At 36.0% G+C, this 20,171-nt stretch overlaps 1 non-coding gene across 1 annotated transcript; it reads left to right on the top strand.

Annotated features, from left to right (window-relative positions):
• The first annotated feature begins 18,254 nt into the window (after nucleotides 1-18,254).
• Nucleotides 18,255-18,414, top strand: LOC129053561 (U1 spliceosomal RNA). The gene has a single exon (XR_008518349.1). It is a non-coding gene; the product is annotated as a U1 spliceosomal RNA (small nuclear RNA).
• The last annotated feature ends 1,757 nt before the right edge of the window (nucleotides 18,415-20,171 follow it).

Raw genomic sequence — 20,171 nt, 5'->3', positions numbered from 1 at the left:
GTAAACACATTCAAAAGCTAGCAGAAAACAAGAAATAACTGGGACCAGAGCAGAAGTGAAGGACATAGAGATACAAAATCCCTTCAAAAAATTAATAAATCCAGCAGCTTGTTTTTCAAAAAGATCAATGAAATTCATAGACTGCTGGCAAGACCATTAAAGAAAAAAAGAGAGAAGAATGAAATAGATAAAATAAACAATGATAAAGGAGATATCACCATCGATCCCACAGAAATACAAACTATCATCAGAGAACACAATAAACAGCTCCACGCAAATAAACTTGAAAATCTAGAAGAAATGGATAAATTCCTCGACACATATGTCCTCCCAACACTAACCAGGAGAAAGTTGAATCTCTGAATAGACCAATAACAGGCTCTGAAATTGCGGTAATAATCAATAGCTTACCAACCAAAAAATGTAAAGGAACAGATGGATTCACAGCCAAGTTCTACCAGAGGTACAAAGCGGAGCTGGTACCATTCCTTCTGAACTATTCTAATCAATAGAAAAAGAGAGAATTCTCCCTAACACATTTTATGAGGGCAGCATCATCCTGATCCAAAGCCTGGCACAGAGACACAACCAAAAAACAGAATTTTAGGCCAATATGCTTGATGAACATTGATGCAAAAATCCTCAATAAAATACTGGCAAACTGAATCCAGCAGCACATCAAAAAACTTATCCACCATGATCAAGTGACCTTCATCCCTGGGATGCAAGGCTGGTTCAACATACACAAATCAATAAATGTAATCCAGAATATAAACAGAACCAAACAAAAAACCACATGATTATCTCAATAGATGCAGGAAAGCCCTTTGATAAAATTCAACAATGCTTCATGCTAAAAACTCTCAATAAATTAGGTATAGATGGGATGTATCTCAAAATATTAAGAGCTATCTATGACAAATCCACAGCCAATATCATACTGAATGGGCAAAAACTGGAAGCATTCCCTTTGAAAACTGGCACAAGACAGGGATGCCCTCTCTCACCACTCCTATTCAACATAGTGTTGGAAGTTCTGGCCAGGGCAATTAGGCAGGAGAAGGAAATCAAGGGTATTCAATTAGGAAAAGAGGAAGTCAAATTGTCCCTGTTTGCAGACGGCATGATGGTTTATCTAGAAAACCCCATTGTCTCAGTCCAAAATCTCCTCAAGCTGATAAGCAACTTCAGCAAAGTCTCAGGATACAACAGCAATGTACAAAAATCACAAGCATTCTTATACACAATAACAGACAGACAGCCAAATCATGAGTGAACTCCCATTCATAATTGCTTCAAAGAGAATAAAATACCTAGGAATCCAAATTACAAGGGACATGAAGGGCCTCTTCAAGGAGAACTACAAACCAATGCTCAATGAAATGAAAGAGGGTACAAACAAATGGAAGAACATTCCATGCTCATGGGTAGGAAGAATCAATATCATGAACATGGCAATACTGCCCAAGGTAATTTACAGATTCAATGCCATCCTGATGAAGCTACCAATGAACTTTCTTCACAGAATTTGGAAAAACTGCTTTAAAGTTCATATGGAACCAAAAAAGAACCGACAATGCCAAGTCAATCCTAAGCCAAAAGAACAAAGCTGGAGGCATCATGCTACCTGACTTCAAACTATACTACAAAGCTACAGGAACCAAAACAGCATGGTACTGGTACCAAAACAGAGATATAGACCAATGGAATGGAACAGAGCCCTCAGAAAAAATGCTGCATATCTAAAACTATCTGATCATTGACAAACCAGACAAAAACAAACAATGGGGAAAGTATTCCCTATTTAATAAATGGTGCTGGGAAAACTGGCTAGCAATATGGAGAAAGCTGAAACTTTATCCCTTCCTTAAACCTTATACAAAAATTAATTCAAGATGGATTAAAGACTTAATTCTTAGACCGAAAACCATAAAATCCCTAGACGAAAACCTAGGCAATACCATTCAGGACATAGCCATGAGTAAGAACTTCATGTCTAAAACACCAAAAGCAATGGCAGTAAAAGCCAAAATTGACAAATGAGATCTAATTAAACTATAACCTTCTGCACAGCAAAAGAAACTACCATCAGAGTGAGCAGACAACCTGCAGACTGGGAAACAATTTTTGCAACCTACTCATCTGACAAAAGGCTAATATCCAGAATCTACAATGAACTCAAACAAATTTACAAGAAAAACACAAACAAACTCCATCAAAAAGTGGGTGGAGGATATGAACAGACACTTCTCAAAAGAAGACATTTATGCAGGCAAAACACACATGAAAAAAGGCTCATCCTCACTGGCCATCAGAGAAATGCAAATCAAAACCACAATGAGATACCATCTCACAGCAGTTAGAATGGCAATCATTGAAAAGTCAGGAAACAGCAGGTGCTGGATAGGATGTGGAGAAATAGGAAAAATTTTACACTGTTGGTGGGACTGGAAACTAGTTCAACCATTGTGGAAGTGAGTATGGCGATCCCTCAGGGATCTAGAACTAGAAATACCGTTTGACCCAGCCATCCCATTACTGTGTATATACCCAAAGGATTATAAATCATGCTGCTATAAAGACACATGCACACGTGTTTTTTATAGTGTCACTATTCACAATAGCAAAGACTTGGAACAATCTAAATGTCCAAAAATGATAGACTGGATTAAGAAAATGTGGCACATATACACCATGGAATACTATGCAGCCATAAAAAATGATGAGTTGATATTTTTGTAGTAACATGGATGTAACTGGAAACCATCATTCTCAGCAAGCTATCTCAAGGACAAAAAACCAAATGCCACATGTTTCACTCATAGGTGGGAATTGAACAATGAGAACACATGGACACAGTAAGGGAAACATCACACTCTGGGGACAGTTGTGGGGTGGGTGGAGGAGGGAGGGAAAGAATTAGGAGATATATCTAATGATAAATGATGAGTTAATGGGTGCAGCACACCAACATGGCTCACGTATACATACGTAACAAACCTGAACATTGTGCATATGTACCCTAAATCTTAAAGTATAATAATAATATAAAAAAAACTAACAGAGGCAGAACAATAGGCACTGTAACAAATTATTACAAATTTAGTGGCTTAATACAAGACAAGTGTATCATCTTACAATTCTGTAGTATAGGAGTCCAATTCAGGTCTTGTTTGGCTAAGATTGATGTGTACACCGAACTGTGCTCCTCTTGGAGGCTCTGGAGCATAATTTGTTTCCTTGTACTTTCTAGCTTCTAGGGGCCTCCTGCATTCCTTAGCTAGAACCCTTCCTCCATTTTCTAAGCCATCAACATCACATTGCTTTTACCATTCTTCTGTCATTTCCTCCTGACTTTTCTCTTTTGCTTCCGTCTTCTACATTTAAGGCCATTGTAACGGCATTGATCAAGCTGTATCATCCTGGGCAATCTTCCTATCTTAAGGTCAGCTGCTGAACAACCTTAATTTCTCTTTGCCATGAGCCCTCACATGCTCACAAGTTTTAGAGATTTGGATGAGGGCATCTTAGAAGAGGTCATATTCTGTTTTGTCCCCTCAGCTGGACATTTGGAAACTATCCCAGATTCTCCTCTTGTCCTCATTTTCCCAATTTTATCTGTTATCTAACTCTGTGTAGCTACCTCATCAGGGCATCTGGCACAACTGTTCCTTGGAGATTCTTCAAAAGCCCCTATTTAAAGCAATGGAAAAATCAAGCAGACCATGATTACACATTCATGCCAATGCAGGTAAGTCAGTCATGGCAGTTGCTTTATTTGCATTATATATTGGAATACTAAGTAATACGTGTTTTGTTGGTGAAGGGAAGTTGGAGGATGTCACAGAAATATTATATAAAAAATTGAAATTAGGTTGGGCATGGTGGCTCATGACTCTAATCTCAACACTTTTGGGACTCTAAACTCAGCACTTTACAATCTCATGACTCTGATCTCAGCACTGCTGGGGTCTGCTGATCACTTGAGGCCAGGATTTCCAGACCAGCTTGGGCAATATGGCAAAACCCTGTCTCTACTAAAATTACAAGATTTACCATGGCATAATGGTGCATGCCCTTAATCCCAGCTACTCAGGATGCTGAGGCAGGAGAATCTCCTGAACCTGGGAGGTGGAGTTTGCAGTGGGCCAAAATCATGCCACTGGCTGGGAATATTTGATCTAGACCTGTGCTGTCTATTACATAGCCAGCATCCACATGAGCCTATTTTTGTTTAATTAAAAATCAGTTCTATAATTACAGTAGCCACATCTCTAATACTCACTGGCTTTCATATTGGACAGCACAGAGGTACAACATTTGCATCCTTGGAGAAAGTTCCACAGATTGCAAAGTACAGGATAGTAATATGTGTCTCACCTTTACCCAATGCCCTCAAGTGTTTGCTAAGTGATTGCAGCTATTGCCTTCCCTTCCTGTGGCAACGGGGCCATTTTCTCCCAGGGTTTCCAATTCTTCCACTTCACCTGTCAGTTTTCCTTTGTCAAAATTGAATGAAAAATTACAGCCTTCTTGCTTCTTCAGCTGTTTACAAAAGGAAAACAAAATTAGCAACTCACAATACGTATGGAATGTATATAAAGTAAGCTCTGTCTTATCTTCTGCCCTTCTGTGTAGTTGGTAACAGCAACCTCATGCAATTTTTCTTTGAGTTCCCTTCTGTCTGTCCTCCTGCTGAGTTAGCACCATGCTGCTTACACATTTGTGGCTTTTCATATAGGGATTAGTGTGGGGATGCATGTTATCTCCCTTACATGCACACTGACACACCCACACTAAACCACACACACCCAATCACACACACATTTGCCCACCCTTTTTTGGTGCTGTTGCTGCTTCAATGTTTGTACTGAAAAAAGTAGCAACCAATTCTTTTGGCTCTAAAATTTAGCCCAGCAATAATTCAAGATATCATTGTTTACTTTATTCAGTTTTCTACTGCCCATCTTTTCTCCCATTACATTCTCTGAAGAATTATTGCCAGTTCCTGTAGTTTTTCATGGCTTTTTTATCATTCCTTTGTTACCCAGTTTTTCTATATCATCTGTTTTTCATCTCTTTTCTAAAGCAGGACCTGAGGATTTCTTTGGAAGACCAGATAGTGAATATTTTTGGCTCTGTGGGTAACCCTGATTGCAGATACTTAACTGTGCCATTGAAGGGTGAAAGCAGCTTAGATGGTAGTGAGAAAGTGGACAAGGCTATAGTCCCCCACATCTCAGTGTGCATTTGGCCTTTCCATGTTATTCTAGATAATATTAATTGAGCACATCCTGTGAGTCAGACATTGTGCTGGATACTTTACCATGAAGTGATACAAAATTACTTCATAAAGGAAAAGACCAACAGTAGATTAAAGACTTCCTCTGTTCACATTGCAGGTAAGTAGCAGAGGTAGACAGAACCCAACTTCCTTTGATTTCAAATCCCTTGTTAAGAATACACACAGTGGGGTTACCATTGCATATATCCATCCATGTTCCCACTCATTAGTCATTCATCTATATTAATTATCTGTGCTAGAAGCCATGGAATAGCTTATGTTTTTTCCCCAGTTTCTCATATGTTCATTTCTTTTGTGAATCTGTTGAAGTTTTTTGTTTTTTTGTTTTGTTTTGCTTTTGAGTCAGAATATTTCAGCTTACTGACATGTCAGGTAATTCTCTCCTGTCAGCCTCCAATGTATCTGGGACTCCATGCACACACCAACATGTTCAGAAAGGTTTAGTATTTCTGTAGAGATGTATTTTTTGTAGAGAGGTATTTCTTTTTCCATGCTGTTGCCTTGGCTGGTCTCAAACTCCCAGGCTGAAGCAGGCTGCCTGCCTCAGCCTTCCAAAGTGCTGGCATTACAGGCCTGAGCCATTACACTTGCCCCAATCTGTGAAACTTCATTGTAAGGTCTCTCAGTACCTCAAAATGTCTTCCTTTATGGAATATTTCTTCCATCTCTTATAGCATGCAAAACTTCCTTTCTTATAAATTGGTGTGTCTAAAGGCATATCATAGTCTCTTTTATTTGCAAGGGCATATATTATAGCACACATAACTCAGGTAGAAAGAAGAAAAATAGAGCACAAAGTGCTACATTGCTTCTCTTTTCTAAGTGACATGAGGGAGACTTGGTTTTAGCTTCCCCCAATGGATACCTAATGGACATTTCTAAGGCAAGCTAATTAATTCCCTGGTCTTCTCAACACTGTCTATGGTCCTTACCTTACTGTCTACCTCTGTTAAATTTTCTAAGTGTCAGTGCCGGCGCTAACTGCTCCAGTCCAAGTGAAGCCTAGCTTACTCCACCAGACATTCAGGGTCCTGTGGGCTGAATGTGCCGTACTTGTAGATCATGAGAATGTTGTCTGGGATTTTATGTTAGAGGTCTTCTAGTTTTCTTACAGAAATACGTAGGATTCTGCAAGAAATATCACAGTTATATCATTTGTTTATTCCAGAAATCATTCATCTTCACTAGTATGCGGGAAATGGTGACAAGCTTACTGGCATCTTCCAAGTTTAAGTTAGAAAGCAAAACAAAAGAAGAATTATACACCTCTCATTAGTCATCTTTGAATTTCAATATTGGCTGCTAAAAATATGCACTATTTTTTACTTCATCAGTAGGCACACATTTAAGACCATGTCTATGAGCTTCTATTTTGTAATTGTTGGCCTCCATGATAATGCAGTTTTTGAAATGGAGTTTTTGCCAGCTGGGAAAGCAGAATCCAAAGTGTATGTAGAAGCTTACATTTAATAAGAATTTTTATTATATTGTAACAATATAGTGTAATGTGATTTTAGAACTGGAAGATTAGAACAGAGGAGGTAAATGAAATCCAACACAATTAAATGAGGTTTCCTCTGGAGTTTCAGAGACTGATAAAAGCCAGCCAGTGAATATCCTGGGAGTTGTTTATTTATCCTTTAATTCAGCACAGACTAGCATGACCTCTGACTTTCCTATGATATTCAGTTCACTATGTCATCCACCCTGAATTGTTGCCGCTTGAGCACTTAAAAGCCTAGTTCACCTGTAGCAAGTTGGGGCCTTGAAATGTCATCCATGAGTGTTCAGGCAGTTTTCATGAATCACATTTTTCATCAGGACCTACTGGGGTTCATCCATTAAAATTCAGACAGTTTCCATGAATCATGTTTTTGATGAGGACCTACGGGGTTGAAAAAGACCCTCAGTGTCCCCTAGTGGCACTTCCTGGCTGGGTCATACATGCATGCTTTCCTCTCCAGTGACCACCTTGGCCATGCACAGGAAGCTCAAAAGCAACACCAGAGATAATGCCACCTGACTTTCTTGTCAAGAATGTTTCCAGAAACCAGGCTTGGCTCGAGAACATGTTGTCATTCAGAGTAAAGAGGCCCATAGATTTTTGTCATGAGAAGAGCCCAGTCCTTTCCAATTTATGTTTCTAATACATTTCTGGAACATTTGCACTGTTTCCCTCAAGCACCCAAGTCAGCTTTAATGGCTTTTGAGGAATTCATATAGTAAGTTGCTTGTAATGTATAATGTTTAATTGTGTGATACTTTTCAACTATTCAGGACTTGTCACCAAAATATGATAGACAGGATTATGTGACAGGTGTTGTTGTGACATTATTTTCTCATATTATGAGAACAATACTCATAAAAATTGTTTTGAGTACTTGTAGCAGTATTGCTTCCTGGGATGCAGCTACTTGTATATAGTTTCTGTGCACTCCACTGGTCCTGTGGTGGACAAAGGAGCACACATAAAAATAATTTGTTGCATACATTGATTTTAATTCTTTCTCCTGCTACCATTCACCTTGTTAAGGCTCTTTCACAATTTGTTCCTAAGCTTTCAGGATTGATCATCATTGTAAAAGAAACTACTGCTTGACTAGACACAAAAACATCCATTTATCTAAAGATTCACTTAGGTTTGTCATGACAACATGAGTGAAGTAAAGAATGCTTTAGATGTCAGAGACATTTTGGGACAATGGGCCACCCTCCTCCAGCCCAGGATTGGGAACAGCTTCTTCAACAAAGAGGCTGTCTCTGTTTCCTGTGGCTGTTCTAACAAAGTACCAAAAATTTAGTGGCTTTGGACAGCAGAAATGCATTGCCTCATTTCTGAGAGTCACTGTCTACAATCAAGGTGTCAGTGGTGCCATGCTTCCTATGCAGGTGTTAAGGTAAGAACCTTTTTGGTTAATCTCCCAGCTTCCGGAAGTTCCCTGGCTTGCAGCAGTGTAACTCCAGTCTTCCTGTGTCATTTTTCTCCCTGTGTGTATCTGCAAATGATCCTTTTTTCTAAATACATGTATGGTTTTGTTAGGGGCCCATCCTACTGTAAAATGAGATTATTTGAAATAACCATGTCTACATGTAACCTCTCCTTCCAAATGAAGACACATTCTGTGGTACTGTTCACATGGGATGTCAACAAAGGAATTTTGGAGAGCATACACTTCAACCCATAACTGAGGTGTCATTTTAAAATGATATTTTGAAAGAAAGAATTAGATATAATGAGAAAACAGACCTCTTGTATGTCTCTTGAAAATAATAAAAAAAGCAAAGTCAAACTTTCCTTTTTCTGCACAAGAAAACCATCCATAGGATTTACAGAACTTATTGTTTACTTTCTTTATTCTATGTGGGTAAGTTAATCTGTTGTTGCTCACACAGTCATTTATGAGTATCATCATCTGCACCAGTTCATAGCTCATGTTGCTCTTGACCGCATAGATGAGAACATGTGGCTTTTGATCAACATGTTCTTGAAAAGTAGGGGCAACTCCAGCAAGTGGTTTGTGTCAGCATTCATTGCTTCAGGACATAACTTCACCATTTTAGTAAAGTTAATTAACTAATGTTTGGGTTCACAAACTAGAAGATGATGGAAGACAGATGCCAGGCTCTGAGATTGTACACTTCACAATTTGTACGAATTTAAAAGTTTCCATTAATGGGACTACTTTTGTTTTGTTAAGGGAGAAAATATTTTGATGAACAGCTAATTTTAAAACTAAGTCTCACATCGACCAAAAAGTTTATCTGAATAATATCAAGGGTGATGCTAATTTATTTTGTAGTTATTTTCTCACTTACAATGCTTATGTTCTCTTTCTGGTAAAAGTAAGCTAATTTTAAACCCAGTTAATGTATTCAAATCTTCCATCACAAATACATGGCCTTTGACTAATTTGAGGAATATTGTCTCAATGAACTGGTTGCTTTTTTTAATTACTATTTCTAAGAAAAACATTGCCTTAAATATGTCATATATGAGAATTATTATTCTTCATGGCATAAGGCAAGAAGATGGAATAAATCACTTATTTGCTGATGTTTATGATTTACATATGAAAGTAAGGCATGTTCTATAATTTTAAAAATCTGATGATAGAAAAAATATTTGATCTTTGTCAGGAAACTGGCCTTTTGAAGTAACTCCCTTAGGCTGCACAGCTTACCTTTCAGACTGCCTTTTCTCATCATGCAAGGAAGCAGCCTATATAATAGAAAAGTAAATAAAAATGTCATCTGAAATGTTTCCATCTACTTTCCATTTACTTTCAAATAAGTTGCTGTGTTACTACTAGAGATCATGACCTGTCAGGAATTGAATTTTCTGTGATCAAATAGTCATTCAAGAAGAATGTTGCCAGTTATTTATTTGGATTGGTTTTTTCTTTGTGATTTTATTGTTGTTGTTATGAAGTCTCACTCTGTTGTCCAGACTGGAGTTCAGTGGCATGATCCTGGCTCACTGCAACATTTTCCTCCAGGGATCAAGTGACTCTCCTGCCTCAGTCCCTGGAGTACCTGGGACTACAGGCCCAAACACCATGTGTGATGTGTTTTTGTATTTTTAGTAGAGATGGGGTTTCACTGTTTTCATGTTAGCCAGACTGGTCTCAAACTCCTGAACTTAGGTGATTTACCTTCCTCTGCTTTCCAAAGCCCTCAGATTACAGGCATGAGCCACAGCGACTGTCCTAGGTACTTGATTTTAATGTAACAATCCAAAAATAAATGTCAGAGTCAAGATACGGTAGATAGATATAAAACTAACATATTCTGCAGTTGGAAATGATATGTGATAGCACATACATTCACATTAATTCTTTTATACACTTAGAGATATTATAAAAATGTATAGGCAGTGTACACAGGAGTACTCAAGAAGCCAAGGAAACACATGTGTGGTGCTAAGTGTTACATACATGCTTCTGCCGGTGGCTAGGAATAGTGGTCCTGCTGATTATTTCCTTTCCCTCAGAGAGTAAACCGTTGATACTTATACTTGGAAAAAGTTGTAAGTCAGTTTTTAGGAGAGTTGTCAGAGAAAATCCAGGATTACATTCACATTTGTACTCATCCTTTTAGATGCAGCAAAGGTCTCTGTTAAAGCAATAAAAAAATTGAACAGAGCATGGATACACACTCATATCAATGTAGTACTTTGGTCATGGCAGTGCTTTATTTGTATTATATATTGGAATTCTTAGTAGTGCTTGTTTTGTGGGTGAAGGCAAGGTGGAGGAAGTCACAGAACTTTTATAAAAAGTTTGGAATTGCCCTGGGCATGGTGGCTCATGCCTCTAATCTCAGTATTTTGGGAGGCAGAGATGATACACCACAGGAGGCTGGGAATCATCTCTTTGTTCCTATAACAAGATCTTGCTGTAAAATAGGTAATGTCCATTGAAAACCAGGTTATACAACCTGTTCTAATGCTAAGCACTTGAACAATTTTGTTCCATTCTGAATTAACTTTAAGCAAGTAATTCTAAGCTTTTGTCTTGTGTCCTTGTGTGAAATAGCTACCATCATTTTTACCCCACTTATTTGACATTTACACTAAAGATATTTGTTCAAGATTGTGGTAGTTTAATATTCATTTTTAAAGTGCTGCCAACCACAGCTGTTTTTGTTCTATTTCCCCTATCGGTAGTGTCCAAACTAATATGATGTCTTAACCTGTTAGGTAGCACTCATATTAAAACAAACTAAATCCCAGAGCTATGGGTGCAGAAAAAGGTAAAACTCATCTAGAATTCTGGGAGTAATTTCTGCAAGCACATATTTTTTAATATGGTTGTTCCTGCCCTCAATGAGCACACAATCCTGAGGATTATGATGAAATCCAACCAAGAGCAGCAGGGTGAGTGACAGCAGGAAGACATGGCCGAGCTGCACAACAGTGGCACTCTGAAAATAACCTTTCCTCCAGGCTAATGAACGTGAGGTAGGAACTAGTAATCCACATCCTGGGTGTAAATTAGTAAAGTTAAGTGCCAAATTTCATGTGTGGCCAATTCTTTGAAGGAGCTGGAAGGAAAGTGGAGCATTAATTGGGACCTCGTATGTTGGCTGCAGAGAACAGTATTACAGGTGTGAAGCTGTGAAGAAGAGCACTGGTGCACATGGGTAGAAATATCAGCTGATAGATAGGAGCTGATCATGAGGAAAAATAAGCTGGCAAAGCTTGGATCTAGAAGGCAATGTCCCGTGAAGTCTCTTTAACATGTGGAAAGAATGAAGTCAGTCTTAAAATCAGCCTCCCCTTAGCACATGTACATTAGCACTAAGTTTGTTTTCTGCTTCAGTGCTCCAAAAGTGATCCAGAAGAAATGTGCATATGGAGTTTCATTCTCTTGTCATAGTCAAAATTTCCTAGGATACTTCCTTTGGCATGGACATAGGTACTGTTGATCTCTGTTTTCCTCATGCTGTACTTGTGATCTTTAACTTTTCAGTCACTTCAACACTTCCTGGTTGTTGGTCCAGGGTTCTAGAAAGCACTGACTGTCCAGACACCACCTTTCACTGGGTAAAACACTGGGGCATTTCTCTACTTATCAATTTACTACTCGGTATGACACATTTATTGTAATAAAAGTTACATGGTGGTGCTTCATATAAAAGTGAAAACTTAGGTTTATACAGAAATCTAAGTAGTTTTGTTCTAAGATAAGAAACAGTGGGAATGTTTTGTCTTCAACTAGGAAACTTTCCCCAAAGATGAAAGTTAACAAAAATATTTATTTCATTGGAATGCAATTGTTATTTTTTATCCTCTACTCAGAACACTGTAATTATTACTTATGTTATTAAATGCACATTTGTCTCTTCTTCAATTTCTGTAGTTAGCCTTTCTCAATAAACTGAACTCTCTCTATGGAAAATCTTTCCATTCTTAGCTTGCATCTAGCTGGATATATGACAGACTGTATGGACCAACTTCTGTACCACCGGGAACCACACTTTGTTCAAACTGTGGAGCATCATCTATGGTTCTTCTGCCCAGGGTGGCTCTGCAGCTGCTTCTGACTGCTCCTGCTGCCACACTCACTGCCTGCTTTGTTCTGCCAACATTTCCTATTGTATTTTTTATCAAATGTTTCCAGATGGCAATATTGGGTGGGGCCAGTAAGAGAAATTTTTCTATGTAACTTTTCAAAACTCTATTCCCTATGTGACAGCCACCTCCCCTCACCCATCATGTCCTTTGATACGTCCATCACTCCCCAGTGGCGGGTCTCATCCACATTCAGTCCAAGCTTTGATTAGCTTCCACAGAATCAGACAGTTACCGACTGCACAGAATGTGAACATCCACAAGAGGCCACCATTTGCTTTATCAAGTCTCATCATTGCGGCAAGGATTTTTTTTTTAAACAAACACAAAAATCCTTGAAAGCAAATCACAAAATAATGTTCAGTAATAGAGGAGACACTAAGTAAATAGGTGGCCTAATAAAGATGTCTTGATTTACCCTCTGACAAAGTACAATCCTTCTTAGTATTTCCTCTGAGAGTGATAAGGTTGCCTTCTGTCTTGTGTGAAAAAGAAATGGTTTAACTTCAACTAGTAGACTTTCCACAAGGGTGAAGAAAGTAACACAAATATTAACTATCCCATTAGTGGAATTGTAATTTTGTATCCTCTACACACACATTATATTTCTTAAATCAGCTATCAAAGGCAGATTTGTCTTTTCTCCAAGTTCAGTAGTTAGCCTTTTTCTTAAAGCTGAACACTGGCTTTGGAAAGGCTTTTTATCCATGGAGAACTTGAATTTAGAAGGATGTGTGACAGACTGTATGAAGCAACTCTTGTGCCACTGTTGGCCCTTCCTCCTGCTGGTGCAGTGAAACATGATATATGTTGGAAGAAGTTCATTAATGGCATACAAATGATGGAGTAATTGCTAGTGAGAATAATTCTAATGCTATGTAGAATGAAAATAAAAAAGGTTAAGTCATTTTGAAGAGAATAAAGAAGTAAATTAAATAAGAATGCATTGCAAATTCAGTAGATTCTAATCTTTCATATCTAACATTATTGTTTTAGGAAATCATTTTCATTCACCAAGAATACAATACTAATTGCATAAAAATCATGTACATATAAATAGTAGTATCTGGTTTTTCCAGGAAAAAAATCCAAGTGTGAATTCTATAGTAGTCAAGTTTCTTATTTTAATTGTAATTAAAGTCTTGGTCATCTCATTTATTAGCTCTCTAATTTACATATGAAAATCAAAGAAACATTTTCAGAAAACCATTACAGTTTATAAATGTAAGGTGCCATTATTGAGCAAATATATTCCTCTATGAGTGGATTTGTCCCATCTCCCATCAACTAATGATGCAGATATATACACTTGTTGAATTTTATTAGTAAGTAATACACTCTTACAAACACTAATTCTCTTCTCCATGTCCATGTTGATTTTGTGTATACATGTGAGTTGGTTAGAATGTGTCTGCCTTATCTCTCACATTCAACAGAAAGATGAGCTAGAGGTCACATTTATATGAATGATTGACTCAGACAATTAGCAGATCATTTTAAGTAACTTGTTAAAATCACAAATATTTTACTACCTAAAATTAAGTTCTATGGTCACACATTTCTGTAATGAAAGTGTTTTCTGTATTATTAATATATACCTTCAGGAGAAAATAAATTTTACCGTTTACTCTTCCTGCTCTGACCACCTCTGTACTTTCTTTTTCTCAGCCTAGCCTGACAATATCTAAGATGCTGGGATAATTTTAGTAGAGTAGGAGCATATATTATACAAACATAAACAAAATATTTATTTATTTATTTATTTATTTTTTACCTAAAGTAATAATAATAATAATAATAAAAGAAAATTAAACAAAAAAAAAAAAGAAAAGGTGAGGTTTATGCTGACACCCTAATGAAGAGAAGTTATCTAGCTGAAGAGCGGCAAAGGAAAATGGATCCATGTGTTTGGTTTCAGATTTCATAAAGACATCAGAGAAAAAAAAAATATTTATTTTAAATGTAAAAGTATCTAACTTAAGAACTCACAAAAACTTTGTTTTGCACAATTTAACTTGAGATTTTAGTTGCTGATACAAAACACATGTTCGGTTTATGATATAACCTAAGTTTAATTTTAATTGCTAAGGTTCAGTATACATTTATACATCTTGAGGCATTTAGGTAGTATGTTTTAGGTTTTAGGAATTCTTGCATTTGAGAAAACTGAGTCAACACATTTGCATCACTTTGTGTACCATTACCTGTAAGTTCCTGAAAGTACTCAAGAATCAAACATGCTAATGTCTCTAGGAAGAGAAATGGATATTCTCTTTAAGGGTGAAGGATACATGAATGCAGACTGAAATAGCTTCCCTCAATTAAGTCTTTATTGCATCAGACATTGAGTTACATACCAATCTTATTTTAAAAACTCTTGCTTAATTGAGCTTTTTCAATTTCAGATAAAGTATTTTGAATCTGTCTTAATTATGGTATTGAAAATACAGTACTGAATAAACAGCTCAGGTGGGATACAAAGCATCATAACAAAAAAATACAATACAAAGAGATCTGCCTATTATAGGGTGTATGTGACTTAGATTTGGAGAGTAAAAAGCATCTTGCAGTTGAAAAAGTTTGCTTTGTTAAGTTGATTTTTTTAAGTATACAGTGGGTACAGACTTATTATTGACATAACTTGGCTTTTTAGCAATCGTGAGATAATCAGTGTGACTTGATAAACCATCAGAGGACAACAAAGGGCATATATTAGTAACATCTCATTGGCTGTAGCATAGAAAATTTCACAATAGACCACAGTAAGGAAGTATTCAAAATAATCTGTAGAAAAAAATTGTGGGTGCTCTATATTAGAAAAGCTGGCAATGTAGAACATACATGTGGACAGATTTATGAGCTTGTAATGAGTTAGAATAGGCAGTTGTTAGCAATTGGATATTTGAGAAAGTGGGGTAGGAAAGAGATGTTAACACCTATGTCCTAGGTGTGATTTGATAAGCTGAGAGAATAGTAATGCAATTTACTGATAGAAAAAGTGAACCTCTTTGAGCGGACTGCATTTTAGAAACATATGGGGCACCAAATAAAAAATTGTAATGGGGATTTGGATACATATGTCCAGAATTTGGAATCATCTAAAAGCATACATGTGTTACTACAGAAGTAACAATGAAAAACAGTCATAGAAAGTAATGTCCTAGAATGGAAACATTTTTGGAAAAGTTAATGTTATCATGGCAGACAACATTAAGTTATCCAAAAGCAATCTGTAGCCTCTAAGTAGTTAGACTATCAGGATGTAAGAAAAAGAGCTTTTTTTCTTTTTTATTTTTTATTACTATTATTTGTGTGTGTGTGTGTGTGTGTGCATGTATGTGTAAGAGGAATTCTCGCTGTCTCACCCAGGCAGGAGGGCAAGAGTGGAATCTCAGCTCACTGAAACCTCTGCCTCCTGGGTTCAAGCAATTCTCTTCATCAGTCTCCTGAGTAGCTGGGATTACAAGTGCTTGCCACCATGCCTGGCTAATTTTTGTGTTTTTAGAAGAGATGGGGTTTCACAATCATGGCCAGACTGGTTTCGAGAAAAATTATAATTTTAAAGAACTATGTTAATGCTCAACACAAATCTTTAGCATTCTTCTAGAATTCTTAGTTGTGTCATCTGCAATAAAATAAGCCAAAGATTTGCACCAGAATTAGTTGCCCAACTCTGCCAGGAGATTCGAAGTTTTATTGTTATAGGTTTCTAGAAACAATCAGACTATACATCTGGAAACTCTATACACACATGCCCACACACAAACACACAATTTTCACTCAATAAACATTATAATAAGCAAACTGAAAACCTGATAATAAAATAATTATAAAGCTGTAGAACACAATAATTAAAGGCAAAAGATAATTTTAAATTTTAAACAACAGAAATATTAGATTTTAGCAATTAAAATTTTCTAATTGTTCTTTGGTCCACCATCATAGATTTCAAGGAGATAATTAATGTTGTACGAATGACACTGAGTTCCCTATCAATAGAATTTAATTTATACCATTTTAAAAATTGTTTGTAGTCATATATTGTTTATTATGTAACTTCTTGTATTTGCCCTAAAGTAAGGCTAGATCACATCTTAGCCTCATCTCATCCAAGGAGGTGTTTACATTAAAGGTATACATGTTGACATAATGTGGAAAATAGTTGATGTGGATTAATGTGGGTTTCATGTATAAATTTATTATTCTCTTTATTAAGATAAGCTTGAAATATTTTGTCTAATGAACATTTAGTCTATTCAATAGGCAGTATTCAACAGATATATATCAGCATCTGCTGAGTACCAACACTGTTCAAGGCAGCAGATAACAATATAGGCAAAGATAATATTAATCGAAATTTCACATGAAAACTTTTGATACTATTAATAATGTGGCAAATGACATGATTTTCACTTTATTATAATTTTTAAGAGAATAAGATAATGAAATGTGTATTGTTTAAGTGTTAGAAGAAGCCTATCCATGTTATTCTTTACCTGAAATTAGATTATAAAAATTACCTTTTTCAAAAGAAATATATATTATAAATGTTCCTATGGCAAAAAGAAAAAAAATCTGGCCTCTGACTTGGAATATAATATCATTTTATTAAGTAAGATACATGGTAGAGAGAAAAAAACTATTTTATTTATCTGTCATGGTGATGACAAAACAGACAGAGGTCTTCTTTTTGTGATTTTTAATATTGATTCCTAAGAACATAAAACAGTTGGCAGTGTAAATATATTGCAATTTAGCCAGCTGTGAAAGAAAATGACTGATCATTAGTAAATCAGGCAATTTTTATTTTTGTCGTTGAAAATTGTTTTACTCATCATGTGTGTTCTTTACTGTCAGAATTGAAATCAATTTTGTACTGCCAATTAATATCACTGTTTAATTATCATGAGATTCTTGCTTTACATTCTAAAATGTTGTCTCTGAAAAATGAGTAAAAACCAAGTAAGTTTTGTTTTTTCTTTAAAAAGGTAGTCATAAAATGCTACTCATATTTAGTAAAAATAATGAGGTGAGTGGGACATGGTGGTGCATTTTTCTAATCCCAAGTAGCTGGACGGCTGAGGCAGGAGTGTTCCATGAACCCTGGGGCATGAGGCCTCATTGAGCTATCAGCTATCATCTTGTCCCTGTAGTCCAGCCTGGGCCAGGGAGCATAATCCTAAGTATAGAATAAAAAATAGAACTATGAAAAGTATTATAGCATTACAGTTTTTAATTCACTTGTAGTAATGCATGGATAGTATACTTAACCATAATATTTTAAATTGATAATACACCAAAAGATCAGATGATTGGGTCAGATTGCTAACTAGCTCCTCAACTGGCTAAATCTGTAATAATTGGTGAAGTATTTGTTCTAACTGTAATTGATTTTTTATTTGTTAAATGGATTTACTAATGCTACCTGCTTAGGAAACTAACTGATATTAATTAGATTACCTCAAAAACTTGTTCTGAATGACACACATTAGGCAGTAAAATATTAGCTACTACATATTGTAAATTATTTTCATCTGATTATTTTTAAAGCTCATAGTGCACATGATAAAATTCCGGAAGACCGAGAATGGCTGTTAGATACAATAGAACACTCTAAGAGTCAGTATCAAAAATGAGTATATCAGTGCATAAAATGTATGGTAGTTTTATTTAGCAGTCATTTCGTTGTTTATCATACTGTTTTTTCTTACAATTTTGTAGAAGCCTGTGTCAGAATTAAGAACTCTTTTAGAAAAGAATAATCATGGATGATTGAAATTAACATTTTAAGCTGATACTGAAAATTATTCTGAATTCTATTACATTTATATTTGTATTTTCTTTCAAAGGCTAATGGAATTCTTAAAAAGAAAATGGATACTTCCCTGCCAGGGGAGACACCATGATCACGAAGGTGGCTTTCCCAAGGAAAGGCAGATCTATTGCACTCTAGATGTGTTGACCCATGAGATTTCCCCAAATGTGGGAAACTCAACTGCATAATTTGTGGAAGTGAAGGACTGTGTTTGTGCTTTCACGTGGGAAAAAAAGAAAGAAAATTGAGTCATTTCGTGTATATAGAAAATTGAAAGAAAACCATAAACTGGAAAGAATTAAATATGCCTACAAAAATTGTTGTCCGCCAGTACAAAACAATAAAACATCAAATTGTTATTTATTAGAAAAATCAAATAGTGCTAGGATGACACTTGCAAATGCTTGAGAACTTTGTCTAGATGAGGTGGCTGAGGGAAGCCCCCAAAGGGCAGCAGATATATCTGGGAAAAAGAGAAGTAATTTTTAAATGCATAAGCCAATGTGTATGTATTAATATTGCCCTTAAAAATATTTATTTTGTGAAATTATTAGCATTGGTTTGTTTGTTCTCAAAAAGCAGTTTCCTTTTGGAAGCAACTTGTGTGAAATGGCCTAAAAATTATGTAGCTAATATAATTCAGAATTTTTCCCTAAATTATAAATCATTTGCAGGAATTGTAAAGATGTTATAGCTGTCAGCTTTCTTGCATTTTTTAAAAGTTTATTCTAACGAAGAAAATAAAATATAAGGTATAAAGTTACTTTTATAATCAAATTGTTGATATTTAAATATTTAGAATTTGGAGCCAGTTGACCATGATGCTTTAGATGGGCATAAGACCTCTCCAACAGAAGATGCTCCATTATATCCTCATTCAATAGGCTTTATGTATCAGCAGGTTAAATAATAATAATAATAATAATTTTCTTTTTCAAAACTCATTTTGATGATTTACTTATATGGTCTTCAATTATTATTTTATAACATATTTTGTAACTTATCAGCTGTGACTGCAAATTAAAAAAAAATTTCTAGGACAGCTTTGGCAAGATGATCGGAGGAAGAATAGTTTAAGTGGGATCATGTTTTATTTTACCCTTGTGATATTTTCTTTGTAATTAGGTGCTACCTTGTCCTAGTTCATAAAAATGTGTGATATTTCAATAAGAGTATAAAGTAATTCATTTAGTCTTTCTTAAAATCCAGTGGCAGTAAAACTTAACAATTTTGCCAGCTTTAATATGAAATTTACCATAAAGAACAAATACTGACCAAAAATATAAATAAAATCCATTTATGAGCACTTCTAAGTTAAAACAAATATTTGTGTTAAAATATTCTGGGAAGATCAGCCACAATGTGAGTAATGCAGATTTCTTGTCTTTTTTCTTCCCTCTTTTCTCTTTTCTTCCCTTCCTTCCTTTTCCATTTCTTTTCCTTCCTACCTTCCTTCCTTTCTTTATTTCTTTCCTTTCCTTCTCCCTTTCTTCTTTTGTTTTATTTGTTCTTTTGATAGTTTCACTCTTGTTGCCTAGGCTGAAGTGCAATGGTTGTGATCTTGGCTCACTACAACTTCCACCTCCCGAGTTCAAGCGATTCTCCTGTATCATCCTCTGAAGTAGCTGGGATTACAGGCATGCATCTGGCTAATTTTGTATTTTTGGTAGAGACAGTGTTTCACTGTGTTAGTTAGGGTGGTCTGGATCTCCTGAGTTCACAGTCCACCCACCTCCGCCTCGGTCTCTCAAACTCCTGGGATTACAAGTGGTGAGTCATTGCACCCGGCCAGGTTAATCATTTAAAGTAACATTCAGCATGACTTCTCATCAAGTTCATGTAGCCAAGGGATGGAATTACCTGAATTACAACAGTTGCCCAGAATAACAGCTGTATTGCTCAGAAACCTTATTTTTTATCACCAGAAAAAATATAAAATGGGGAAAAATGTAAAAAACAAGAAGATTTTAATTATACAC

The sequence above is a fragment of the Pongo abelii genome, chromosome Y (assembly GCF_028885655.2).
Source record: "Pongo abelii isolate AG06213 chromosome Y, NHGRI_mPonAbe1-v2.0_pri, whole genome shotgun sequence".
Lineage (NCBI taxonomy): Eukaryota > Metazoa > Chordata > Mammalia > Primates > Hominidae > Pongo > Pongo abelii.
The sequence above is the reverse complement of the archived record's forward strand: the minus strand, read 5'-3'. Positions and strand labels throughout refer to the sequence as shown.